The sequence below is a fragment of the Pongo abelii genome, chromosome 16 (assembly GCF_028885655.2).
Source record: "Pongo abelii isolate AG06213 chromosome 16, NHGRI_mPonAbe1-v2.0_pri, whole genome shotgun sequence".
Classification (NCBI taxonomy): domain Eukaryota; kingdom Metazoa; phylum Chordata; class Mammalia; order Primates; family Hominidae; genus Pongo; species Pongo abelii.
Genome location: NC_072001.2, coordinates 25,983,328 through 26,010,981, shown reverse-complemented (window position 1 = coordinate 26,010,981; position 27,654 = coordinate 25,983,328). Strand labels below are relative to the sequence as shown.

The following is a 27,654-nucleotide window of genomic DNA, read 5'->3' as shown; positions in this document are numbered from 1 at the left end:
GGCTTCTGTTGAGAATTTTTAAAATTCCTGTGCGTTGGTGTGTCTGAGTTTTTAGCTTCTTCAGTTCCAAATCTGGAATGAAAAGAAAAGCAAAGAAAGCCCGAGATACTGGCTACCATGTCATCCCTTGGGTCCTGATGCCCTAACTGGTATGCCTTTTGTCTAATTCTGAGTCTTATTATGATTGTTTTACATGTAATATCCAGGGATTTTAGTTGCATTTAGCAAGAAAAGTAGAGACAAGTATGTCTCTTCCATCTTACCAAAATGAAATGGATTTATATTTTTAAAAATTTTCCTCAGCTCACTCTTTTCTTGACAAGAGAAATTTTTGATTTTGGTAGAAGATGAATTTGTTTTCCAGCTTTTACTCTGAAGGTAATCAGCAGTCAGATTTTTGTTCAGCAATAGGGCCGTGAACATTTGGAACTTACAGATAGAATTACAGATAGAATTCGATGGTGTGGAGTGTTTTCCTGTCTTTACAGGCTTATTTGCCACCACTGATTTCTAAGCAGTTCATGCTTTGAAGAAATCCACACCTGACAAGTCATTTCTTCCCATCATTTTCCTGCCTGCCTCTGACTTATGTGTAGAATGACATTATTTTCTAAAAGCAGAGTTGCAGGAGATGAAGACTCCCTCCCCCAGCCCCAAGTCCAACAGAGAAAGAATCATATTTCTGAAGTGGAAGAGAAAAATATGTTATTGGAAAAATTATTTGCACTTGCAGGTAGAGAGTATTGCACTATAAAAAATGAAGCACAGATGACTCGAATTCAGTTGCTGCATGTCTGGAATGGAAGATTGGAAACTTATATTTGGGAGAAGAAAAAGACTGAATTCTTTTTAAAAATTAGAGTTTGCAAACTCATAAGATTTATCTAGAGTTAAACAAATCCTTAGGGCACTGGAGTTTTATTCCTATGTGATAGTTTTCCCCATAATAGTTGGTAATATATGAAATGGAAGTTTTTCAGGATTCGAATACAGGAATCATAAGCTGAAGAAAAGCCAGTCATCGTTTGTCATTTGACAGCAGTGGATTAAAAATAATAAGACTTTAATTCCTTTAGGCTCTTCCCGTATTTCATATGCCCCCTGTTGTCTATACCCCTGCCTTTCACGTATTTTGTTATCAACCTGAACTTTACAAAGCATGTGAGATACTTACGCTTGTGCTCAAGTCAATCCTGAGCTTGGAGAGTAGGCAGACAGGTTCCAACTCTAGTTTGGCCATTAGTACCTATGTGACACCGGGTAAGTTATCAGTCTAACCTCTTTACCTGTACACTGAGGGTAATAATATAACCTGCCTTAGGAATGGTTCTTATGCAGACGTATTGCAATATCAACGCATAAGTGCTCATCATCATAATCATTACTGTAGTGAGATATCACAACAGACAAGGCAGAATATAAGACTGTGTGCACAGTGTCAGAAGTTCTGATGTTTGATAGCAGCTCTCCAAATGTCCTGTCCATGGAGGTCCCTTGCTGAATATAAATGATAACCTGCTTGTTCCATGTGCACTCATTCACACTGCATGGAATCCTGCTTCACTTTCCTAAATGAAGTGGGTGGCGTTCTTACACTCTTAGTCAGCTCACAAGTACTTCCTGGGCATCCACTTCTAGTACGCAGGCTCTGGCTCCTGGCTGTTAAACAGTGAACCAGACTATGAGCTGGCTCTCTGGGTTTTTTCCTTTGCTTTCTTGGGTCAGGTGAAGTTTTCAGGTGGGAGGAACTTCAGGGATGCAGGTGGAAGGGGAAATACAGCTGCGAGGAATAAGATCTGAGTTAAAAGCTATTTAATACATAGAAAATGGTCTGGTTGATTTAGGGTAAATTACACCAGGACAGAGAAATAGGAGGAAGATAAAATATACCTGGATCTGTAAATTAGACACTGAAGGACATTGTGCAACAGTGGACGGACAGCATCCATGGTGGGGGTGGATGTGTCAAGTCTGTCATTTGGTGCTGAGCCCGTCAATTAAAACCCAAACTGATCCTGTACCTGAAAGTCCATGAAGAAGTGACTGTTAAAGATGATTTTCCATTATTCCATGTTTATTTCAAAGTGATTTTTCATTTACTCTCAAATTATACCTATAAATGCTGTTTACATTTGCTTTATGTTAAAGATTTTGTGCAATTATAGCAGTAATTAAAAGGAATTACCATAATCATACCTGTTTTCATAAGATTTCTATCTGAGAGAGACAAATTATTTTATCTTCACCATGGACCTGGGATGAGTTTCTTTTTAAATAATGTGCCAAGGTCAGAATAAACTGCTATGTAGCTAAGTAAAAAATTTAATAACAAGTAAATGGCATTATTGTCAAATATTAAAAAAGGAAAAATAAAACCTTCATTATTTCCATGATAAACCATGTCATGTGGGGAATACCTCCTTATTAGGTGAACACATCTTACAGCTGAAATTTTTCATATGGCAAATTACCACCTGAATATTTATTTAGAGAATGGTCTCTCTCATTTCACTCTAGTTTGAAAGGTGTTGTCTTTAAAGCCGTCATATTCCTCACCCACACACACTGCCCACCTGTTTCCACCAAAGTGCTGTACTTCATCAGCCACAGGCCATTGTAGTCAGGAAGTCATGTGCAGTGTTCTCTTCAAACCGCTCACTTTGCTTATGGCACCTACCAAGGACTTTATTTTTTATTTTCTCCTCCCTCTTCCTCCACGCCCTCCTCCTCCATGTTCTACTATAAAATTTATATTTATATAAGCAATTTAATTTTTATGGTTAAAAGAATAAGATAATACTAAAAGACTCAAAAAGAAAAATACAGGCCGGGCATGGTGGTTCACGCCTATAATCCCAGCACTTTGGAACTACGAGGCAGGTGAATCACTTGAGCTCAGGAGTTCAAGACCAATCTGACCAACATGGCAAAACCCCATCTCTACTAAAATTACAGAATTTGGCCAAGTGTGCTGGCGCGCACCTGTAATCCCAGCTACTGGGGAGACTGATGCATGAGAATCGCTTGAACCTGGGAGGTGGAGGTTGCAGTGATCCGAGATTGCGCCACTGCACTTCAGCCTGGGCAATAGAGTGAGACTCCATCTACAAAAAAAAAAAAGTGCAGCTCACCCCATCCTGCCTGAACCTGGGTTCAGTTTCCATTCTTTAAGGGATTTCTTCTCTTATTTTCTATCATATTCCTAGTAATATCCTTATATGAACACTTGATTATTCGTTCTCAGCTACATTGATGCCTCCTGGAAACACTAGACTTTCCCTCTCTTACACTCTACCCCTTTTCCCCTTTTGTTCCCCCGCTCACCTTCCAAAACAATCGTGAACCAAGATTTGGTCAGATACACATTCCCTGCTTACAATGTTACAGTCATGTAATTACTGAACTTTGCAGAATGTCCTAGTGTGACCTGCTTACCTTTTGGGGAGGAGGTCGCATAGATTATGTTTGTCCAGAAAGCGATTAACTCCCTTTAAAAGAAAATAATGTCTGACAGCCAAGCACTGTAGTGTTTTGTTGGCAGCTCTGATGGAAGCACACAGCCCTCTCCATGGGTTGGAAGGCTTTAGCCAACCTCCATGGCCACAGATTTGGATTGCCCTCCCTCCCATTCCCACAGGGCTGCCTGCCATAGCGGCCAACCTGAACCCCTCACTGTCATACTGCAAGACCCTCCTGCTGTTTCCTGGGTGGACTCCCTGGTTCCCGACCAGGTCTTCCCAGTCTTGGTCATTCTGCTTCTTTACATTGGTGGAGAATATTCTCCAGAAATCTTCTGAGGAATGTTGCACGGAAGGTAACTTTGTTGAATGGGTAGAAAATAATTTCCCCTGAGAGTTGTGCAAACATTGATCCACTGCTTCTGGGTGAGTTCTGGGCCATCTTTCCTTAGGTCAGTCTGATTGTGAGCTGCTTCTTGCCCCAACCCCCTTTATCCTTAGCCACAACCAGAAAGGTCTTCCCCCTTTTATTCTGGAATTTCAAATGGTAGTATTTCTGATTTTCTTTTCATATGCCATGGACTAGGCAAGTCTTAACTATATGTAAAGTCAAGTCGTTTGATTGTTGAGATTATTTGGTATTATTTCTTTGATAATTCTTTTATGTTATTACTTTTCTCTTTTATAAGACTTCTCTGTTTGGTTTTATACTAGTTTTTGGGAAATCCCTTCAAATTTACCTTCCAACTACTGATTTTTTTTTAATTTCTGAAGGATCTTTCTAATACTTAGGATGTTTCTTTTTTACAGCATCCTCCTGTTATTTCAATGACCCAGTAACTTTTTTTTTTCTCTTTTGGAGGATCTTAACCATAGTTTCTGGAAGTTTTCTTCTGGTCTTACATTGCTTCTGTTTGTTTTAGAGTACATCATTCATGGTAGAGCATTTCCCTACTGGCCTCTCATTAATAAGTAGATATGAAGCACTCATGGCTGATTGGAAGTTCTCTATGGGCCTCATATTAGGATGAAAACTGGGAATTTCAGAGAAATACTGCTTGTTAGTATTTCCAGGTCTTTTTACTTTGGCTTGTTAATTTCCTCAGATGGAAGATTTTTTTTTTCTATTAATTTGTTGCCTGGGAAGTTGCAAACCTACAGACAAAACGCTGGGAGCCTGTCAAGGAAAGGGGCTGGTGCACCCACCTGTTGTCTCTGTATGTCACAGAATCCAGGGTCTCTCTGAGTCAGCCTCCAATCAACAGCTCTGTGGCTTGGGAATCTTGAGTTCTCTTTCTTCTGTTTTTGACCCATGGTATGTTACTACTTAGAGATACATGGAACCTCCAACTCCTGTGGTCCTTCAGAGTTTCCTCTGTCAAAACCTGTGATGGTCTGAGATGTTACCTTACTTGAAAGCTAATAAGTTGGCCTGCCATAGTGTCATGGTTTCTGGAAGAAGACAAGAGATGCCTGGGTCAGAGACAAAGGACATTGTTACACAGTAGGCATTGATGTCACAGCAGGCATTGTGAGCTTCATGTTTGCCTCTGTTCTCCTTGCCCCGCAAGTTCCATGGGGGCAGTGTGAAACAGCCAACCAGTTTGTGCCACAGCAGAGGAACCCTGAACTTAGGAAACCTCCATCTTTTACAATGTCTGCATACCTTTTTAATGATGCTTTTTGTTAAAGAAAAGCTCTTAAAGAAGTTCAATTTGCTTGCCAATGTTTTTTCTTTTATGTTTAGTGTTTTTGATGTCCTATTTACAAGTTATTTGCTTATTTAAAAGTCATATACCTTTGTATTTACTTTTTTCTTAAAATTTGAATACTTTAGCATTTCGAGTATATTAGCATTCACATCTTGGTCTATAATTCACCTCAAATTAATTTTTACTTGTGGTATGAGGTAGGAGTCAAGGTTCATGTTTTTCTCTTCATACTGATATCTAGTTGCTACAGGAACACGTATTAGAAAAATTAGTTTAAAGCATGTGCAGAGTCTTAAAGACCAGGAAGGTGGTACTGTAGTTAATATATCACTTCCTCTATAAATTGAAGGATGTGAAACCTAATGCAGCTGCCATTATTGTGTGCTACCAAATGACAGGCTCTTAAAGGGAAACAAAGATAAAAGATAAACTCCCTGTCTTTAAGGAACTTAAAAATATATGCACAGAAATAAACTTTACACATACACTATAATTTTATTTGTAAAAATGAAGGGAAAATTTATGCAATAAAACTGCTAATGATTCTCTAAGATTGTTTACAGCTTACTAGTACTGAAGTTGTCCCATCTGACCCAAAATATCTGGGGATGCTTAGGAAAAAATTAAGGATATAGGAAGAATTGTATATTATGACATATTGAGGAATTTCCTGGGAGAGAGCCCAACCCAAGGACGGTGAACTTGATTCATTAGCAAAGCTTTGGTCCACAGAGTTAGGGATAACTCTGAGTGTAGCATTTGGTACTCTGTTCTCTCCTTGGGTACCTGAGAAGGAGGTGGTAAGGGGAAAGCTAAAACTGTTTCACTGAAATCATGGTAAGGTATTGACATGGTAAAGCAGCCATACTTTTGGCCTTCTTAGATATGGGTCTGTACAAAAGGATAAAGTGAATGTCTCCTCCCTGTGCCACTGGCCACTGTGCAGCTTTGGTCCTCTTGGGCTAGATGGAATGGTAGTGGCACCTTTTTGATGTGGTAGGTAGGGGCCAGATCGGGTGCAGTACCTGGCAGTAATGGATATCAATGATATCCAATGGAGAAACACGCCAGATGGAAAAGGGAGTACCTAGGGTTTTCTAGAATTGGAATAGGGAAAGAAAATGGGCATCACAGGGTGACTGGTCAGAGACTGGACTGGGCCTGCTCCTTAGCATGTGTGAAGCATCCTCTGATGCCCCTAGATATAGCTGATGAGCTGAAGAAACATTGGCAGGAGGTATGAGGGTTCTGCATTCACAGATGGGATAAGGGACCAGCAGAAAATTAGCTTGCACACATAAGGGTAAGGCAACATCATTGTTTTTAGAATTCAAAACATTGAAATCCTCTTACTTATTTGATCTTAGTAGCAACCCAAGGGACTGCAGCTGTTTTTCTAAAATGAAGAGCTCCACGTGATCACGTGGAGATTATGAGATTCACCTACAATCTTAGTAGGTGACCCAGCTCTGGAGCCTGGGCTGGTGGCCATCACTTTCACTCTACCTCTTCTTGCCCTCGCCAGTCTCAGTGTCCCATGTGGCTGCTCCCCACATTACCTCTCAGCTCCCCCCGATCCACCTGCCTACCAAGCCTGGTCCCAGATGAACTCTGCTGAAACACACCTCTCACCATGTCTCATCTCTACTCAGTATCCTCAGAGACTTCTACTGCCCTCTAAATTAAATCTAGGCTGGGCACCGTGGCTCATGCCTGTAGTTCCAACACTTTGGAAAACCAAGGAGGGAGGATTTCTTGAGGGCAGGACTTGAGTTCAGCCTGGGCAACTTAGCCTCAGCCTCCCGAGTAGCTAGGACTGCAGGCACATATCACTATGCCCAGCTAATTTTCCTATTTTTTTGTATAGACAGGGTCTTGCTATGTTGCCCTGGCTCCAGAGTGGGGTCACCTACTAAGATTGTAGGCAAATCTCATAACCTCCATGTGATCACATGGAACATTTCATTTTAGAAAAACAGCTGCAATCTCTTGGGCTGTTACTAAGATCAAAAAGGTAATAGGCCGAGACCAGAAGATTGGTTGAACCCAGGAGTTTGAGGTTACAGTGAGCCTATGATTGTGCCACTGCACTCCAGTGAGACGCTGTCTCATAAATACATAAGTCAGTGCTTCTCAGCATGGTGGCCATATCCACACTCCATTTTTTTTATCTCTCACTCTCTTTTATTCTCCAGCCTGAGTAATTTTAATTTTCCAGACCTCTTGAGTGTCCCCAAAACTTTTGTGAACTTATCTCTCCTAATGTAAGCATCACTGTCTACCACGCGCGAGTGGGCTTGCTTGTCTTAACCATTCCATGAAGTGAACAGTTCTGTGTGGCAGGGAATGTGCAGGTCTTCTTGGCACCTCTCCCCTGCAGGGGCTGTGAGAGCCTGTGAGGGGTGCCGCTGTCGCTCAGCTGCACCTTAGGAGCGGACCAATTCAGTTATGGGGGGATGGAAAGAAGGAAATGTCAGAGGGACCCATGTCCATGTTTGCAAGCAAATTTTATTGTCATTACACGTAGAATAAATTAGAATGTTTCACACATAAACATTCCAAAATTGTTTTCCCACTTTTACTTGGAAAATGTTCAAATGTAAAGAAAAGCTGAAGAATAGTATAATAGACACCTATTTACTCTTCACCCAGATTAATTGTTATCCTTTACCACATTCACTGTCTCTCCAAACACACCCACACACACAAACACAGCTTCTCTTTTGCCAATCCTTTGAAAATAAGTTGCAGACATTACATGTCAGCCCTGAATATTTCACATGTACCACCTAAGAATGAAAACATTCCCCCGCATACTCACAATACAGTAAACCAGAGTTGTCATTTAGTATCAAATCTACAGTCCAAAAATACTACTACCCCTAATGTTACTGTAATTGGTATTAGCACATGAATGTTAGTATTAGCACACAAGACAAATACTACTACTGGGTTCTCAGTTGCAGCTGAAAGATCTTTCATAGCTGTGTTGGGTTGATCCAGGAATCAAAGCTTCCCTTGACATTTTTACTTGTTGTGTCTCTTCAGGCTCTTTTGATCTAGATTGAAACTCTCCTATTCAATTTGATGTATTTGTCGTGGCATTTACTTTCCTGAAGATTCCAGGGCAGTTATCTGTCAGACTGGTAAAATGTCCTGAATTCTGCAATATCTGATTGCTCTATCATGATGAGATTTATGTCGAACCTTTTGTGGCTGTAATATCACATTGGTGAAATCATTTTAGACATTAAGTATCAAGTATTGCACTGACTACTGTTTTGAAAGGGGATCTTTTCATCATAATCTGTACACATTCATTAGTTCTTTACAAAATAAGGAAGTGATATTAATACAGGTGGGCTCCTCTCAGTGGAAAGTGATGTCTCTCATATCAAGCGATGTTGCTTCATGAAGTGTTTAGAAAGGCAGTTCCAAAAGCAGATCGGTAATCAATCTTGGATAAGAACTTTTTTCAAACCATTCATATAAGTCTTGTCCAAGACATTTAGGATGGCAAAAGTGCTTCTGAATATTTTTACTAGTGAAACTTGAAAAAAATATAGAATTTAGAATTTGACATACCAAAAACTGATGGTTCTTGAGATCAACCATTCAGAGCTATTTAGTTTCTTCTCCCAGATAATTTTCTTTCCTTTTTGCCTGATATAAGGCAGATGGAGTAGGGCTTCACGCCAGAGTACCTTGTTACTGGTGGTATGTTTACCGACAATTAGACTTCCAGCATTGGGCAGTGCTGGTGAGGTCACCTAACCCAGCATTCCACCTCTGCCCAGGCACTGGTCCCCACCAAGCACACAATGACCTCCATGACAAAGCCTCTGTGTCAGGGCATCTTTGACCATTGAAATGCTGGAAAATTCTGCGTGAAAATGTCCTCACTCTTTCACTGGTCAATCCAGGTTCTAGTTCTTGTCATGCTTTATCTACCTTAAAACCCTTCAAATATTTGAAGATTGCTCTTACGTTCTCCAAAGATGTTCTTCTCCAGTGTTAGCATCCTGAGCTCCTTCTGCCTTTCCTTCTCAATCTCCCAAGTGTATGATTTCTGCTTGCTTTCTCTTTAACATGTGTGCTCTAGCATTCTGTCTCCCCTCTCTTCCTCTCTTTCTACGGTTCTTTCCTCACACAATAATTTAAGTCTGCCGTGCACATGTCATGCCTGTGAAAACCAATATAAACTGCTGGTCCTTAGGGAGCTCACCAGTCAGTGAGGGGAGGATCAGGCCAGCAGAGGATGCTAATGACAGTGACATGGCACCTGTCTGGGGCCCCTGTCATACCTGTCGCAAAGGAGGAGGTGGTCGCTAGCCCTAGAGGAAGAAAAGGCAACCTCAGTATTGGAGGAGTGGCTGTTTTCTAGGGAGGGGTGGGCATGGCATAAGTCCAAGAAGGGAGAGATTTAAGAAGACGTGCAAAGCTACAAAGCGGGGGAGAGCAAGATACCAGAGAGTGGGATGGGGTGGGATGCAGCGAACCAGCACAGTGAGCCTTCTGAGCCTTTCTCAGTGGCTCTGATTACGTCTTTAGGCAATGCGAAGCTTGCAGAATGAGATTCACATTAGAGAGTAGTAACAGGGACAGACACACCTTTTATTTTAGAAGGATATTGGATGGAAAATGCTTCCATATCCATCTCCATATGAGTTAGTGAACTTTCTCAACTAGTATTCAGATAATATTCAGAAATAACAGAGGGGAAAAGTACAAAAAGAAGTGTATTCTTCTTTTCTTTGAACAATTTTTCTTATAGTATCTCAGCTGATTGCAAATAGAATATCACCATTAATTCCATTTTATTATTGATTTGCTCTTTTAAAAAATCAATTTAAGAAATGCCCTGATGTGGACAACACCTTCTTCTTTGGGTTTTAGAGTGGTTTGTTATTTTGTAGGAAGAGTGAAGGTGTTTCTGTCTCCTTCTTCCTGGCTTGAGGACTCTTTAGGGGAGCCTCTAGGGTAATAAAGGTCTTGCAGGGAGGCCCCTGCCTGCGCCCCTGGCTTGGCCCATGCATGAAGGCCGTGTGTGGAATGATGCCTTTCAGCCCCCATGACTCACAGCCCACCCCCTACACCAGCAGGCATCAGCCACACCTGTGATGTTCCAGCTTCCTGCAAGGAACTGGGATTGGGGTGGCAAAGCAAACAGCTCCTGCTGTTTCCTAGGGAATGAAGACACTCCACTTATTATTACAAATAGATTATGCAAATAAAATCACAATTTTACCCAGTGCAGCAAAGAAATCCATTATACTGCAGGGTGCATGTCTCAACGCAAAGACAAAGCACTGAGTTCCTTAGCACATATTTTAAAGAGATGATAGGATGTCTCTTCTGGCCTGAAACCCACTCACTTGTCACCTCCGAGGACTTCATGTTGCAACAAGACTCTTTATTGAAAACCGAAGAGAAACGGAGCCTTATTCTCCCTGGGTTTAACTCTCCTGTTCAGTGTGACCTGCACTAATTTTGCTCAGCTATTCTGAGTAAATACTTCTTTAGCTATTAGCCCCTCTCTCCAGGCCCTCTCACATAGAGCAGGGGCTGTCTTCTCATGCCTGTGTCCCAGGCTACTGCACACCCAAAGCTTAGTCTCTGTGCTTTGTGCCTGTTGCCTGGGTGAATGGCTGAAGGGATGACTGCAGATAGCCCATGCCCGAGGTCCCCTGGGCCTCCTCTGTCATGGGCCCCCTGATTCTTTTCCTCTCTTTCCACATCTGCTAAATTAAGAAGTATATTTGTCTTTTGTCCTTTAGAGCACTTGGCCATTTGAAAATTGCTTTCTCTCCCTGGACTTATCTGCTGTAGTTCCCGTGAGAAAGGCAGGGTGGACATTGTCATCCCATGTAGAGAAAGAGCACCCAAGGTGCAAAAACCAAAATTAAAACCAAGACGTCCTGGCTGGGCTCAGCTTAGCTGTGCTCACTGTCTGCTTCAGCACTGCCTGCATGTGGTGGGTGGCTCAGAGTGAGGCTGTTGTTCTTAGTTAACAGAGGCTAAAACTAATCAGATTTTAAAAATAACATAAATCCCTCCACATACTACTAGTTGGAGCTCAAAAACGAGACTCCTCTCAAGGGCGCCCACCTGGAGTGTCCCAGAGGAAAGACAAAGTGGAGGAAACAGCTGCTCCTCCTCTGACGTCCTCACTCCAGCTAGTCCTCCCAGCTCTGCAGGCCTCCCCTCCGTCCTGAAGCCTGGTGAAGTGCACACCAGGAGAAAAGCTTCCAACTAGGAAGAAAGTGACTCCCTCTGATTGCGCTGCATCGGCTGCCAGGGTCCGTAGGGAAGGAGTGGCTGCACCCCATGGCAGTGGGGGGTAGAGGTGCGATCAAGGCGATCCCTGGTACTGTTACCCTGCACAGTGTGCAGGAACACAGGCCCTGGCACCTGGGACTGCAGAAGAGGCTCCCTCGCAGTCAGATGCCCACTAGGCAAGCAGGAGTGATGGAGGGACCCGGCCCAAATCTCACTCTAACACCAGCTGTGTAGCCATAGGAAGGTGACTCAGGGGACCCCCCTTTTCTTTATGTGAAAAGCAGCACTTGGTCATAAAGCTGTTGTGAGTGATCTCTGAGACCTTTCTAAAGAAGCTCAGTTAAAAAAAAAAAAAAAGGGAAAACAGACATCTCCCAATACATGGCTTGATGTCCAAAACCACTTGATGTCATGGGGGAGCAGGTGGAGTTGAGAATGTGCTCATGCGGTGTGAGCATTTGAAGGTTGAAGCTCTCATTCAATCAGAGTGAAGCTCTCATTTTTATCATGTTGAAGCTCTCATTCAATACCTAAATTCCCTCCACCACTCCCCAGCAGGAGGTCACCCCACACATGTCTGAACACACACCGTGATTAAGCAAGTTCCCCTGTGAAGGGCACAAAGTTCAGTTGTTTAGGTAAGAAGTTTCTCCTTCTGTTTTTTCTTAGGACTTTTGTATAATCTGAATGTTTGTGACACCCCCCCAAAAAAAGTTCACACCATAAAGCCTATCAACATAATGAACTATCAATCCAGAATCAGCCCATCAACACAGTATCACCTAAGGTGATGTGGTAGGAGGTGAGACCTTTGGGAGGTGGTAGGTCCCAGTGGGGAGCCTTCGTGAATGGGATTATTTCCCTCAAAAAGAAACTTCAAAAGGGCACCTTACCCCTTCCACCATGTGGGGACACAGCAAGAAGATGTGGTCTGTAAACCAGAAAGTGGGCCCTCACAAGACACCAGATCTGCTGGTATCTTCATCTTGGACTTTTCAGCCTTCAGAGCGATGAGAAATAAATTTCTGTTGTTTATAAGTCACCCAGTCCATATTATTCTGTCAGAGAAGACTGAAAGGACTGAGAAAACCGTTCTAGCCAAGTTCTTGCAGAGGAATTAAGCCCAGGCCTGAGGAGAGAGCCGTGCAGCCGTGACCTAATGTGTTTGGCAGTCAGGTCCTTCTTGCTCTTTGTTAATGAGTCTATTAGAATAGATAGCTGAGCACACAATAGGCATGTGGGCCAAGTACTGTGCCAAGGGCTGGGAGTGCAATGGTGAGCAAAATAGACATGGGCGCTTGTCTCTGTGGAGCAAGACAAGTGCAGGGAAGAGCCACTAGTCTCATATTCACAGAAAACATACTTGTAGATATTGGTCAGTGCTACAGACAGATGTCATGAAATGTACAACGGGAGAATTTATCTGATTAGTAAAGGCAGAGTAGCCTTCCCTGGATAAGTGCTGGGTATGTTGGAACCTGGAGGAATATCAGGAGTTGAGCAAGTGAATTGTACTTGGGAGTGGAAGAGCACTTCCTGGGGAGGGAGGAGGAATACCTTGCAAAGGTGCGAGGCTGGGGAAGCACCGCCCACTGGAGGAACTGATTGAAGGCCAGTGAGTGAAAGGAGGGGAGGGACGAGAAGCATGTTGGTAGGTGGGTCTGGAAAGGTAGGTTATTGATAGATCATTTGGGCCTGGTAAGTGCCGAAAGCTATGGGAACCATCTGAGGGGAGGCCGTGGTGATGGGGATGGGATCAAAACTGTGCTGCCGACATTTCCCATGGAGGTCACACACAAGAGGAGCTGCAGGTGATGACCAGCAACAGCATAGCGCAGCCTCTTTAGATAGCAGCCCTCCTGGCCACTCCATCTCGGCAGGCTCAGGCTGCCATAACAGAATACCACGGGCTGGGAGGCTTGGACAAAGGACATTTATTTCTCACAGTTCTTGAAAACTGGGAAAATCGTACTCAAATTACTGAAAGACAAAGAAAAAAATCCAAAAGCAGCCAGAGGGGAAGAAAGACATTACACAGAGGAAAAGGAATGTTAGTGAAAAGATGCTTCTGCTATCACAGATATTGCAGACCAAAAACAATGGGAAAACATCCTAAGTACTGATGGAAGAGGGAGAGAGAGAGAGGAAAGAAATCTTACCAACAAAAATCCTATATCCGGGAAAATACCTTTTAAAAATAAAGGTGAGATAAAGCTATTTTATAATTAACAAGTGAGAGAATTCATCACTAGCAGAATTGCATTACAAGAAACAGTCAAACTTCTTCAGATTGAAGGAAAATTATACCTTGGATGGAAACTGGAGTCTACTGAAGGAGTGGAGAGCTCAGACAAATGCAGACATGTGGGTAAATTTTGTTCATTCCTTCATTCCTTTAAAAGATGTTTGGCCATCTAAAGCAAAAATAGTTGAGTTTATAACGTGTAGAAATGACATATGTGACAGCAATAGCCCAGAGGACAAGAGAGGGAAAATGAAAATATACTGTTGTAAATCACATAGACCATATAATGTGCACACAAGATATTCTTTTGTAATAGATACTGATAAATATATACATATATGTATATATGTGTATATATACATATATGTGTATATATACATATATATGTGTGTGTGCATATATATGTATATATATTATGAACCCTAGAGCCACCATTAAAAACAGCACTGTGAGGTAAAGCTTAAGAGTCAATAAGGGAGACAAAGTAGAAACTCTAAAACGCTCAACTGATCCAAAAGAAAACAAGAGAAGAAGAAAACAAAAAACAGATGGGACAAAGAGAAGAAAAAAATAGCAGGATGAAAGACAGACAGAAACATATCAGTAATTATATCAAGTGTGAACACACCAAATGCCTCAGTTAATAAGTTCAGTCCATCAGTTTCACAGTGGAGGTATCAGTGCTCTCGATTATTTTGAGAACATGACAGTGGAGGTATGTTCCATGAACCATGTGAATCATGTAAAGAATGTAACAAATAACATGTGGGCAAGAAATATATGATCTCATTTTTATTTTCGTAGCACTTTTCCTCAGTTGTCCTGAGTGTTTAAAATGGAAAGGCTGATGTAAAAATGTGCCAATTACCAGTGTATTATTTATGCGTCCCCAAATAGATTTTGAATCTCTCATCTCAAGCAATTTTCAAATTGAAAATATATAATTACTACTTTCAAGTCTGTCCCTTCCAGATTGGGCTTTTAGCACTCGCTCTTAGCTGACTCAGACGATTCATCAGGTGACAGAAAAGCAGGGAGCGGGGCACTGTCTGGTGCTGGCTGAGGATGCTGGGGACGGGAGGAGAGGACCAGTGTCTCACAGACATGATGCTCAGGTTCACCGCTTAGCAGGGGCTGGGGGTGGGGTGAAAGCCTGGGCATCAAATGTTTCTGCTAAAATATAGTCCGTACACCTGGTAGGACTAATAAAACATCAGGCTTGTAGAATCCAGGCCCCTAGTTAAGAAATGAATTATAGCTTTGAATATCTGCATTAAATTTTTAATCATGGAATCCTTTCACTTTATTTCACCTTGTCTCTTAGTAGTAAATAAAAATTATATTTTTATTTCCTCTGGCCTACCAATGTAAAAGCTAGAAATAAAGGAACGTTGTCGTACATAGATGCCTTCATTGAGTCACTTGGAAGTGCCCAAGACATATGCCATGCTATCACTTTTCTCCCCAGATTGTGTGTGTGTGCATGTCTAACATATATATATGTTATATCTATCTATCTATATAACTATATATATAACTATAGTTATATATATAGTTATATATAATATATAAAAATTATATATTATATATATATAGAGAGAGAGAGAGAGAGAGAGATGCTATACCAACAATTAGGAACATAATAGAAAGAAAAATATATTCCTTCTCTTGCTACCTGACACGATAGCTTTTGTCTGTTTCTGTCTAGTATGTGTATATATTCTTAGAGATGTTACCTAGGTCTTAGGCCAACCAAGATACATATATGTGGTGCCTGCTTGAGCCAGGCACTGCCTTTCTATGTGCAGTGAGGAACTATGAATAAGGGAGATTTTAGCTTCCAAGGTGTCTGTCTTACCTAATTTTCTACGACTGTGATAGAATATGCAGACTGGGTAATTTATAAAGAAAAGCTGTCTATTTGGCTTTTGGTTTTTGGAGGCTGGAAAGTCCAAGAGCATGGTGCTGGCATCTGGTGAGAGTCCTCCTGAGGTGGAAGGTGTCACATGCTGAATAAGCACGCAAGACAGAAAAACGGGGCCAAATTTACTTCTAGTCAGGAGCTCACTCTTGTGATAACTGACCTGTTCCATGATCGTGGCATGAATCCATTTGCCTGATAACCTCTTAAAAGCCATGCCTCTTAATACCATTACAATGGGAATTAAATTTCAACATGAGTTTTGACAGGACATTCAACCCACAGCAGTGCTCAAAGGAGAAGAGTGTATATGTGGAGCAAAAATATGATGTGACGGGGCTAGGACGGTGTGGACAGGTGCATGGAAGGAAGCGTTATGATAAGTGAAGCTTCGCACAGGTCCTTGGAGTAGCCCTTTTGAAATCTTGGAAGGCTCCTTAGTTCTTAGTGTGCTTGTCACTTAGTGGCTTTCTTGGCTCTAGAGTTCCTCTGAGGATTGTCAGGACTGGGCTCTACGCTGACCCCACCCCCACCTCCCGCCACCACCCTTTCTTTCTTCCTAGGCTCTGAGCCCTTCACTTGACGTGTGTGAATGGGATTGTTTATCCTCAAATTTGTATACTGCACTTTTACAAATTAAACTCCTCTGCGACACTCTGCTGCCCACTTCCACTGGCTGTTCGGCACTCAGAACATCATTACCTGGTCTCCTCTCTCCGCTAGCTGCAGGGAAAGACCTGGTCATCGCCTCCTGCAGTGTCCAGATAGTTAAGACATAGCGGCCAACATGCGCTTGCAACCTTAGTCCACAGTGAGCCAGAAGTGGCCACTGAATCCCTTTTAGTCAAGTTAAATATGACTGCAGACCCCGTTATCCAGGGCAGGTGCCTTCCTGCCCTTCCAGGTATCCAGGATTGTTCTTGGTATTCTCAACTTCTGAGAAGGGCCTCCACTCCATAGACAGTGTCATCGTCCAGGTCTGTGCACCTGGAAGGGGGGAGCTCGTTCCTCTTGGGCCAACTGTGATCCAGGATTAATTAGTGGGTCTGAGAACAGCCACCCTGAGTGAACCACACAAATGAGGCTGCCAGCAGCAATTTGTACCCTGCGTCATTGGGGTGGCCTGAATTCCACTCATTCATCTGTGAATGCACTTAAACAAACACTCCTCCTTCCTGCAAACTTCACTCTGGGATTAGGAGGGCTACATCACATCAAATGGTTAGGTTCATCTCCTGTGACAGTGCATCTTAACACTCCATTCTAAAAGTCTAGAATCATTTTCTAGCTCTAAAGTTGATCTGTTAGGGCTTCCTTCTTGTTGTATTTTACCTACCTAATTTATTTCAAAATGTTCTAGATGTGATCTACCTTATAGATGCGGAGAAATGTATGCAATTAGATTCCCATTAGCAGTACAGCAAAGAACTGTTGCATCCTAACAGGGCTGCAGCACTGAGAAAGTAACTCAAACTTACATACCCATTATACCTCCTCCTTGGTTAATGATTCTAAGCCATCTGGATATGGGTTGATTTAGTTTTATTGAGAGAGAGAGAGATTCTGAATAGCATTCCTTGCTCCAAAATATTTTAAGAGTTTTCTTTTCACCTGTACCTAATTATAAATATGTATATTTGGAGTACTTTTCCCTTACTGTAACACTTGTAAGAAAATTTTGTTATGAAACATTTAGACCAGGCATGGTGCCTCATGTCTGTAATCCCAGTGCTTTGAGAGGCCAAAGCAGGAGGATCACTGGAAAAGAGTTCAGGAGAAGCCTGGGCAACAAAGCAAGATACTATCGCTACAAAAAAAAAAAAAATTAAACATTAGTGTGGCATGGTGGCTTGCACCTGTAGTACCAGCTACTCAGGAGGCTGAGGCAGGAGCATCAGTTGAGCCCAAGAATTAGAAGTTACAGTGATCTATGATCATGATACTGTACTCCGTCCTGGGCAACAAAGTGAGACTCTGTCTCTGAAAATAAAAAAAGAAGATAAAATGTTTAAACACCTACAACATCAAAGAAAACAGTATAATAAAACTCTGTTTACCTGTCATCTGATTCAATAGCTATCAAGATTTTTTTGTACCTTTTGATATTTTTGATGGTGAAATATATTAATGCAAACCCAGGCCTCTTATCATTTTGCTCCTACATACTTGAGAATTCACTGCTAAAAAATATGGGCTTAAAAAAAAACGAATGGCAATGTTATTATACTGCCAACACAATTAGCAGCATTTCTCTGGCATCATGTCTTATCCAGCCCATCTCCAAACACCGTTGTGTGGTTGCTTTGTTTAAATTAGTATGGGACTCTCCAGTGCATTTGGTGATACCCATATGTCTTTTGAGACATGTCCTTGATTCTCAAGCATTGATTTGTTCAAAAGATTTGTCTGCTTGCTTTCTCATGGTATCATTTAACTTGTTCTAGTCCCCACATTTTCTGCATTTCATATGTTGTAACTCATCACAGGCCATTTCTTCCTCTTTTAATAGCCAGAATCCTTTGGTACAAAGCAGCTTTCCCTCATCAATTAGAACTATTTGGTTCCCCCAGAAAGCCTATTGTACAGGAAAGGGAGGATAAATGCTGAAATGTCTCCCTTTATATTTGCTGAGTGGATAGTGCCCTAGTTATCTCCAGTGTGGACCAGTGACTGCCTCTCTCTCTCTTCACATCTTGTTGACTCTCATTATAAACTTGTAGGTCCTTATGTTTTCAATGTTTTAATCAGATACCATCATTACTCTATGTGATTCTCAGATTGTCCTATCTTTGGCTAACGGAAGCCCCTGCAAGTTGGCTTTCATGACTTTTGACCTCTCCTTAGTGGTCCTCGGGCATCACATGGTGTCCCCGTATTTCTGTACATTTCTTTACCAAGCCCTAGAATAGGTTGATCCTCTAAGGGACTCTGCCCCTTTCAGAGGGGAATGGCATTTAGAAAATACCATCTGACAACTTGGGCATCGGCACATGGGCACGTGGGCATTGCTGCTAGGTTGTCACAGTTTCTAGAACCTTCCATTGCTCCGAGCTAGGAAATACATACTGTTTAAAACCAATCAGGGCCAAGATTGGCCCCTAATCCTGTGTCTCTCAGCCTTCCAGGGGACCTTCTTCTGGGGATGGTGAGTTTTGCTGTTGTGAGGTCTCCCTGGCATGTGCTTCCTGTGCACCCCTCCCACCCAGGGCACTGGCTGTCTCCCTTACCCCAGGGCTTCTGCCCTGCTCGAGGAAGGTCCTACCTCCACCTGCAATGTGGAGCCTGCAGGACTCCCCCAGCCTTGTCACCACATGCTGTCTTATTGCCCCTGGTTTAGGGGGTATGTGTTTGTGGACAGCCTGTGGGGCTCAGGTGTCCCTTGCATCATCCACAGCCCTGACACCGTGGTGCTAACCCCTTGCAGGGCTCACTGAAGTAAGTGCTATGGCCACACTACCAGTATTTGCGGGATCAGGGGGTTTCCTGATACTTTTTTGTTTGTTTGTTTCTAAATATGTCATCCATAGGTTTTCCATGTTATCCTGTTAATCTGTTTGACTTGCAGTAAGAATTTGGAAAAATTCAGAAACACTGCAGCCACCCTGATTCCATTGCCCAATAATAATGTCTTTAATTAAAAGCAGTCTGATTAGACAAGAGCTAGACATGAGGCTCTCACGGGAACATTACTGGCATTCCCAATGGAGACGATAAAACAAAGCAAATGGTAAATGGTAGGAAGCATGGCAAATGGGCCCACAGTATTCTAGACATCCCTTGAGATTGCCCTGGAGAGCAGATGCCTGCATTCTTTCCCCTGAACCATGCATTCTGACTTTTGTGCCAAGAATAATTCAGTTGTTGCTTTAAACATTCTAGGTTCACCTGTAAGTGCTGGTTACAATGAAGGAAAAGAGACATTGTTCCTTCCTCTGATCAGCCTGCAAAGCCTCCTCAGAGAGGCCTGGGCAGCAGGCCTGGGACAAATTATGCACCAGAAAAGGCTTAGAGAGTCAGATCAGCTACTTTGCTTTAAAAAGGCATAGGGCATCAAGCTGGGATTCTGGCCTATGCAAACAGTATGCTTGGAAAAAAAAGAAAAAAGAAAACAAGCCAAAAATGCATTCTATAGCTCACATTTGAATGCTAATGAAAATTAAACCAGTTCCTTTTTTTAACTTTAAGAGACCATACAGCTTTTACTATGCTAACGTATAATGTGAATTTCTCAAAGAGCTAGCCTTCAGCATTTCCCATGCTAACTTAAACCACTCATCCCTTTTTATGCCTTTATTTTAAGAGTTCCACCTCTTTCTAAATCCATGCTCCCACAAAGCACTAGTGCAGGTTGAGTGCTGTAGGGGCTATTGTGCTTATTAGCATCAAAAAGCTGAGTTCAATAAAAGTAATAGTATTTCTTTTCTAACCACTCATTTTCTGAACCAGTGTTTACTGAATGGCTTAGTGTTGTTCTAGGTTATACCAAAGGATCTTAAGCTTAGGACTCTGCTTTCAAGGAGACACAAGTGTTAATGAATCATGATAATAAAACATGAGGAGTACTAGCAGTTATGGAGTATAAGGAACTGCAAGTAAAGACATGAGTGATCTTGTGCTAAGAATAACAGTTGTCACTTTAAACATTTCTAGTGATTGACTCTGCCTTAGAAAGTCAGGAAGGCTGCCCAGAAGAGGTGACCAGAAGGTCCAAGTTCTAGAACTTGCATAAAGGTCCTGGGCTTTGTTATCCTTGCCCTAGCCAGGCATCACAGGACAGTAGTATTGATAGAGGCTGGCATGGGGGCTTTTGAAGGAAGTGTCTAGGGTCGAAAAAGACTTAGGGCATGCCATAGGGTGGGGAGCTGAGGGAGCTGGGGATGGGCAGCCCAGCTATCTGCGTTTACTATTGTGTGCTGGAAAGAGAGCTTGGAAAATGCTAGAGATGAGATGCTGAACTCACTGTGTAACCACCCAACAGGTTCTTGCCCACTGCATAAAAAAGCCAATACACTGAGACAGCAGTGTTGCAATAGAGAGAAAGAGTTTAATTATTGCAAGGCTATTTAGTGGGAGGACAAGAGATATTTTTATAATCTTTCTCCCCAAGAAGTCAGAGGCTAGGGTTTTTAAGGATAACTTGATGTGCAGGGGGCTAGAGAATAGGTACTGCTGATTGGTTGGGGATGAAGTCACAGGAGTGGCAACACCGTCTTTGTGTGCTGAGTCAATTTCTTGAGGAGCAGGTCATAGGACTGGTTGAGTCAGATCCTTGGTATGAGTCACAGGTCCAGGGGCAGTCAGTTGGTTGCCAAAATGCAAAAGTCTGAGAAATATCTCAAAACCAGTCTTAGGTTTTACGATAGTGTTGTTATCTAAAGGAGCAACTGAGGAAGCTAAAAATCTTGTGACCTCCAGCTACATGACTCTTGAGTGGTAAGAAATTATAGAATAGCAAGCTAGGGGACAATGGCAGCTTATCATTTTACTATGCCTATATTTTAGCAGTATTCAAGCTCCATAATCCTAACTTTGGCCTTTTGTTAGTCTTACAAAGGGGGTTTTAGCCACCTGCAGAGGGGGCCAGTTTTGGGAAGGGACTGTTATCATTCTTGCTTCAAAGTTAAGTTATAAACTAAGTTCCTCTCATGGTTAGTTTGGCCTATGCTCAGGAATGAACAAGGGCAGTTATCTTGTGAGGTTAGAAGCAAGATGGAGTTAACTGAGTTTGATTTCTCTTGCTGTTATAATTTTTACAAAGACAATTTCAACTGTTTGATTTTAGATAAGGTAGCAGAATAGCCTCAGAGACTGTGTCAAAGAAAACCAGAGCTGGGCAGTGGTGAAAGCAATAAAAACAGATTTTATTTTGGACTGTTGCAGTAAGGGAAAAGAAGCCTCAGAATAGAACTGGGCTCAACTCTGGACACAGCATGGGCAAGTAGGAATTTGTAGCCAATGAGCACAGTGGTGGTCAGAGGATGGAAAAATTACTAAGAAGAAACATCAAGGGGAAGGGAGATCCTGCCTAAACTCACCTAACAGGACTCTTGCCGGAAGCAGGCCAGGGTGATAAGACATCCCCTGGGGGATGGTGGATGGGAAGCTCAATCAGGTATTGAGGGGGGTCAGATACCCAATCAGATATTGAGGATTCTTGTCAATACTGGATTGCACAGGGATGGGCACAGGTGGGCTTTGTTGGGGAAAAGGTTCAGGAGCCTAACTAAAGTTTGGTCAAGAAGAGAATTTTTGTCAACTGTATCCAAGTTATTAACTCTTGGGCTAATGAAGTATTGTGTGGAAAGAGTTGATGGTTTGGTTGTGTGAGTCACACTTACCTGGTTGTCTGACTAGTTTTTGCAGTTCACTAGTTGTGGGATGCTCCTTAACAACTCTGATGTGCATTTCAATCTCTTGACAAAAACTCTGCAAGGATGCTGAAAAGATTAGCTTAAACAAATCATGGAAAGCCATGCTTGGCATATCACAGGTTCTCCAAACGTGATAAGTATTATTGACTCATTTAATACTTGCTCTTGGTAAATGAACTGTACGGGGCCAAGGAAGAGCTTTCTCTTTGGCTCTCTGAAGGTTTGCTGAAAAGTCGGTTCACAAAAGGAAGGTTAACAGGAGAAAAGACATACACAATTATTTAACATGTATATACAATAACCTTCAGACTGAAGACCCAGATACACAGGGGAGATTGTCTGTTTTTATAATTAGTTTCAACAAAATATGGACAGTTGTGTAGAAATATGATTAAACAAAAAGGGTGTGATCTAATGGTCATAGACTGAGTGGGAAAATACAGCAAGGCCTATTGGTCTAGATTCTTCTTGGGTTCTCTGAAAACATATTCCTCTTTTCTGGGTATGAGGCAGGCCCCTCTCTGGAATGGGGGTCTGATGACCTACAGTCAAAGTAGGGCAGATAATGTCTTTATGGCCAGGTTTTACACAGATAGGGCAGAGGGAGAGGTACGTAATACTTTTTAGGGTTTATGGCTGGCTTTGTAGGAAAATGGGTTCTGGTTTCTATGACCTGCCTTGGGGAAGAGGGATTCTTGTTTCTGTGGCAGCCTCAGAGGAGAATGGGACTGAGAGGAGAGCAGGAGAAGGTCAGAGAAAAACTTTTCTTTTTGGGGCCTTCATTTTGGGTTATAGTTTTCTATCCCCAATAAAACAAATAAACAAAGAAAACTCATGGAAGCTTACAAGTCAGAAATTATGAAAATCCTCTTCAGAAATTCCATTCAATGCCTGTATCAGAAATATTACTTACTCCTATCATCAATGCACTGCTGTGATTTGCCATTTCAAACATGCCCCGCGTGGCAATCCACCTTACCCTCAGGAGCAGCTGTAACAATTTCCCACACATGGCCAATGCACTTTATCATATGTGTCCATGAGAATAGCACATTAGCCACATTCAAAATAAGGTACGTCGTTCTTTTTCCATTTTTGTTGATAATGATGCCCTGAGTTTTGTAATTGCTTATTTACCTCGTTTGCATAAAATCTTCCTCTGATTTTTGTGATACAATTTCGCTGGCTTTATGCTTAGTCTGGCTCTGAGAAATTTATTATTTTCCCCATTGGTAGAGTATGCAAACTTTAAGCAAGAACTACCCAAGTGAGCAGTTTCCAGTTTCAAATTGTTCAGAATTCACTCATTTCCAGACTACAAAGATGCACAGAACCCTCGAGTTCTGTTGTCCTGCCAGGGGTCCATTCATCTTATATCTTCAGAAGTTTTGTTTGATTCTCTATTTGTTGCCATCTGTTCTGTGTCTTTTCATGGTGTGAATTTTGAATGCTGTGGGAAAGATGGAAGCCAAAGATGCACTGGGTCTTTGGAAAAGAAAACTATAATGATTAAAGGGAGGAGAGCTGTGTAGAGGAGAGACAGTGGCGTCCTTTTGGGCCTTGTGTGCATAAAATAAGCTGAATGTTTGTGCCCTGTTACCAGATTGTTCTCATGATTCACAGTTGATCGCCTCCTAGATGAGGCTGGACGTGGCTCTGAAGAGCTGCAGCACTTCTCTCTGGCAGTACGTTTTGCACACTCATGGTTACATGGAAGTGGCTAAATGGCCTTCTGCAGAGCCACTGCCTGATTGAACATCTCTGTGAGTCTCGGCCTTCCCCAAGAGACCATGGGGCTCATTGCACCTGTTTTACCAATCACAGAGCTCACAAAGAAGTTGTCCAGGCCCTGGGGGTGAGATACATAAATTGAGCCTGCGCATAATGAACACACACTTTTTCTGAAGGACCTTAGCATGGTCTAAGTAAAGTTTGTAAACCACTGATGTAGAAGAGGGAGTAGATGTACATTCTGGTCACAGTAGCAACTAGAGTAAACAGGCAAATGGCTTGAGTGAAATGAAAAAGAATGAGATTGAACAAGAAGAGCAACTGTAGAATTCTTCAGGTTATGACTGCCATGTGCTTTGAGGCAGTGCATTTGCATCCTGAGGTCACGTTGTGCATCCATTGTCACACTCGGGACTCTCCGCCTACCCTATGCTTGCACTAGATTCATCACGAAGCACCAACTGCTGCGCTTCCCTCAACAGACCCTGCTCCATGTATACCCTCAGGTTCATTGCTCTAACCACGTCATCCTGATTCACTCAACTTTACTCCAACTCAGATTCTGTTTCTAAGGTGAACTTACACATTGTGCCGTGTGTGTGTCTGTCTGTGTGTGTTTGTGTGTGCACACACGTGCACCCCAGGTCAGTTCTAGCAATAATTGAAAAACAGAAACCTATTTTCTTTCATTATTTTCCTAACTTCTACTTGATACCTCTTGGCCCTAAATCCACTGACTAATGCTCTTATCCACTCACATTTTGTCACTATCAGCATATATACCCCATGTAGCCACTGAAAAGGGTCTATCTTATGTCTACTTAAGGCTGGAGGCTTGGACTAACCAATGGAACACAGGATTATCGTTCCAGTTTAGTATTTTAGGGTTGAAAACCCCTCTCACTTTGGGTGTTACGTTCAGCTGCTGAATTGTGCTGACTTTTTAGGAGGGCCGTAGTTCACAACTTCATGAGATGGTACAGGGCAGTAAAGGCCTAAAGGATTGAAGGGCTGACCTTAAATAAATAAATATGTGTCCATGAAACCTCTGTGGCTCCCAGTATGCAGGGCTGGAGGCATTGAATGCAGGCACCTGTGGGGAGGAGCAGTTTGTGGCAAGCAGACTTTCTACACGGGGAAGGACCAATGCTAGCTGCCCATGAGCACAGGCAGTAGGGTAATTGTCTGCAGAGGATCTAGAATCAATACTCCCCAGGCTGTCTCTCGTCAAACCCCAAAGTCCTTTATTCTAGAGATTTGCCACCAGGGAGAGAAAAACAAGAGGTAGTTCTCTTACCCATGCGCACCTTTATTTGGTAGAAGCTCAACCAAGACTCTTGTTTTGGGGGAAGATTTGTATGAGATTTCTATCCTAATACAAATGGCTGGGGATGCTGCAGACTGGGAAGGCTGTAATACAGACTTGTGGCTGCACAGAGCCACCATACTTAGGGCATCAGGCTGATGTTACGGCCTGGAAAACAGGTTTGAAGATTTCTGTCTGAATGAATTTCTCCCTCTATTTGTTCTATGCTATATGCGAAGCCATCTGACTCTATATGTACATGCTGCCCACGTCTTTGTGGAAGCAGTTTTTTCTCTTTCTGTTATATATCTATGGCAAATACTTATTCCTCCACTTAATATACACACTTTAAGTGGCTACTGCATGTAAGCATTCCTGTGAGTGATGGTAGGAAAACAGCAATGAACAAAAGATCCCAACGCTCAGAAGTGAGGAGTTCTGGTCGTTTTCAGATTATAAGGTCATAGCTAAGATGTTTCCAGGCTTTTTTTATTCCTGTCAAACTCTACCAGATACTTAGCAATCTTTCTCATCCAATTCTGTACAAGAGAAATCATTGTGAATTCTTTAAACTACCAAACACCACTATAACATAGCATTTCTACTATAATATAATTTCTACTATAATATGCTATATAATATATATAATATAATAATATTATAATAATATAATATGAATGTAACTGAAAACAAAATGCAACCCCATTGAGGGTTAGTAGTAAGTAGAAAGCCACAAAGTTGATTGTAGACACAGATGTTAGAGTGATGTGCTGGAGCCAGTACAAATGCAGATTCCAAGACGTCAATTTCACATCAGCTCTGGGGATAGTCCCTGGTGGAAGTCACCAACTACAGTTTCTCCAGCTGACCCTTAGGCCACATGTTCTATGCTGAAATGCAGGCAGGTGCCTGGGAAGCAGGGATGGCTGGGACCTAGGTAATCCACTCTTACTCACTCGTCGTGTTAGGTTGTTATTCGAATGTGTACAGTATTTATTCAAAATTACAGGTGATAAAATGCCATGGACCTAAGAAATTACTCTCAAATACTAAAGACTTTGGCAGCTACATCCATGGATTGTACAGATTTGGCTGGGCTGTATGATTTTTGTAAATGATGTTTAAAAGCATGTAGCAGGAAATCAAGCTGACTGTGTTTGAATGTGAACCCGCCATGTGAAAGCAGTGACTTTAGAATTGGACACCCCTGGGCTTCCACTCCTGGTCTATAAAATGGAGGTAATGATTCTCTGTGCCCAGTGTGGTCCTGAGAGTTGAATGAGATGACAGGAGGGGGTGCTTAGCTGAGAGGCTGGTGCATAGAAAAGCACTTCCCACAGGGCCGCCAAGCAAAGAGATTTGTGCTGAAGTCAAGTGCTCCTTTGGATGTGCTGTGCGCTTGCTGAATTTGCAACTGCTGGGAATTGAAAGGGCTTCTGCTCGGGGCCAGGCGGTGTGGAGGCTCAGTGACCTAATGAACAGGATGTCCATTTGGCCGAGACGAGCTGCTGCTGGTGCAGGCCGCTAATGGGAAACCGATGTTTACGGGAAACCTGCAAAATCATCCTTTGATAGCTGAGGATGTTGTCTGAGGGTGAGATCAAGACAAATAGAGCGAAAACAATAGCAAGAACATAAAACTTCTGCTTTTACGAATCATTTTTAGCTTTCAGTGAAGAGTGATCAATTCATTTTAGCGAGAAGAGCCTTAGGTGGTTGTTTTCTTTAAATCCTTGATGTCTAATTTGTGAAATATTATTTTATAGATGACTTTTTTTTTCAATTTTTTTTCCCTATGAACAGGCAGTGAAATAATCAGCCAGAGTTTAATGGGTGACAAACATGCTTTATTTTCTAATATGTATCTGATCATGTTGTTGTGTATCTGAATACAATATAAAAAAGCTATCTTACTCTCCCTAGGCCACAGAACAACTGGAAAGGAGAAAATAAAACAAAACAAAGCATTAGGCTTGGCTTTGCAGCTTATGTTTAGCTCCTGGCCATGAGCTGATGGCAGTGAAAAGGGAGGGAAGGAGTGATGGAGTAGCCTGCCTGAGGTTGCACAGCTGCGTCGGGAGCTGATTGAGAGCCAGGCAGCGTGGATCCAGACTCTATGATTTCATCCACCACACTGCACATTTAATTAACAAAAGTATTACTGTGAAGGGGGTGAAGAGGTGATTGAAATAGCACTGGACCTTAAAAGACTGTTGAAGGCTGTTTGCCTATTGAAGCATGCATTATATTCTTCTTCGAATTATTTTAAAAAAACAAACATTGGAGTTTCAGAAGTAATGCACAAGCATACAGTTCCAATTAAAAATAAGTATAAAGAGCAGAGAGGTATATTATGCAAGAGGAATTTTTCCCTCTGTTACTTATCCACATAATCTTGTTCCATTCCTTTCAGGCAAGCTCTGTTAACAATTTTAAGTATATTAACCAGACAAATTTAATATATATTTAATCTATGTGTTTTAAATGGATATGTTTGCACATAGTACTCTAGGATGTTCTCTGAGGGATTTTCCTATGCATGGTTATTAATCACCTCACATTTATTCGTCACTAACTCTATGCCAGGCACTTTCCCTCTACCATTCTGAGTAATTAACTCTTACCTGGGGA

At 42.1% G+C, this 27,654-nt stretch overlaps 1 protein-coding gene and 1 long non-coding RNA gene across 3 annotated transcripts in view; one reads left to right on the top strand and one right to left on the bottom strand.

The window, feature by feature from the left end:
- The window catches only part of GABRG3 (gamma-aminobutyric acid type A receptor subunit gamma3), a 578,311-nt gene that overhangs the window by 186,806 nt on the left and 363,851 nt on the right, over positions 1–27,654 (top strand). The window lies entirely within an intron of this gene.
- On the bottom strand, positions 1,025–5,876 carry LOC100936994 (uncharacterized). The gene is made up of 3 exons (XR_002911485.2): positions 4,665–5,876; positions 1,891–2,021; positions 1,025–1,780 (listed from the first exon to the last, which is right to left on the bottom strand). It is a non-coding gene; the product is annotated as an uncharacterized LOC100936994 (long non-coding RNA).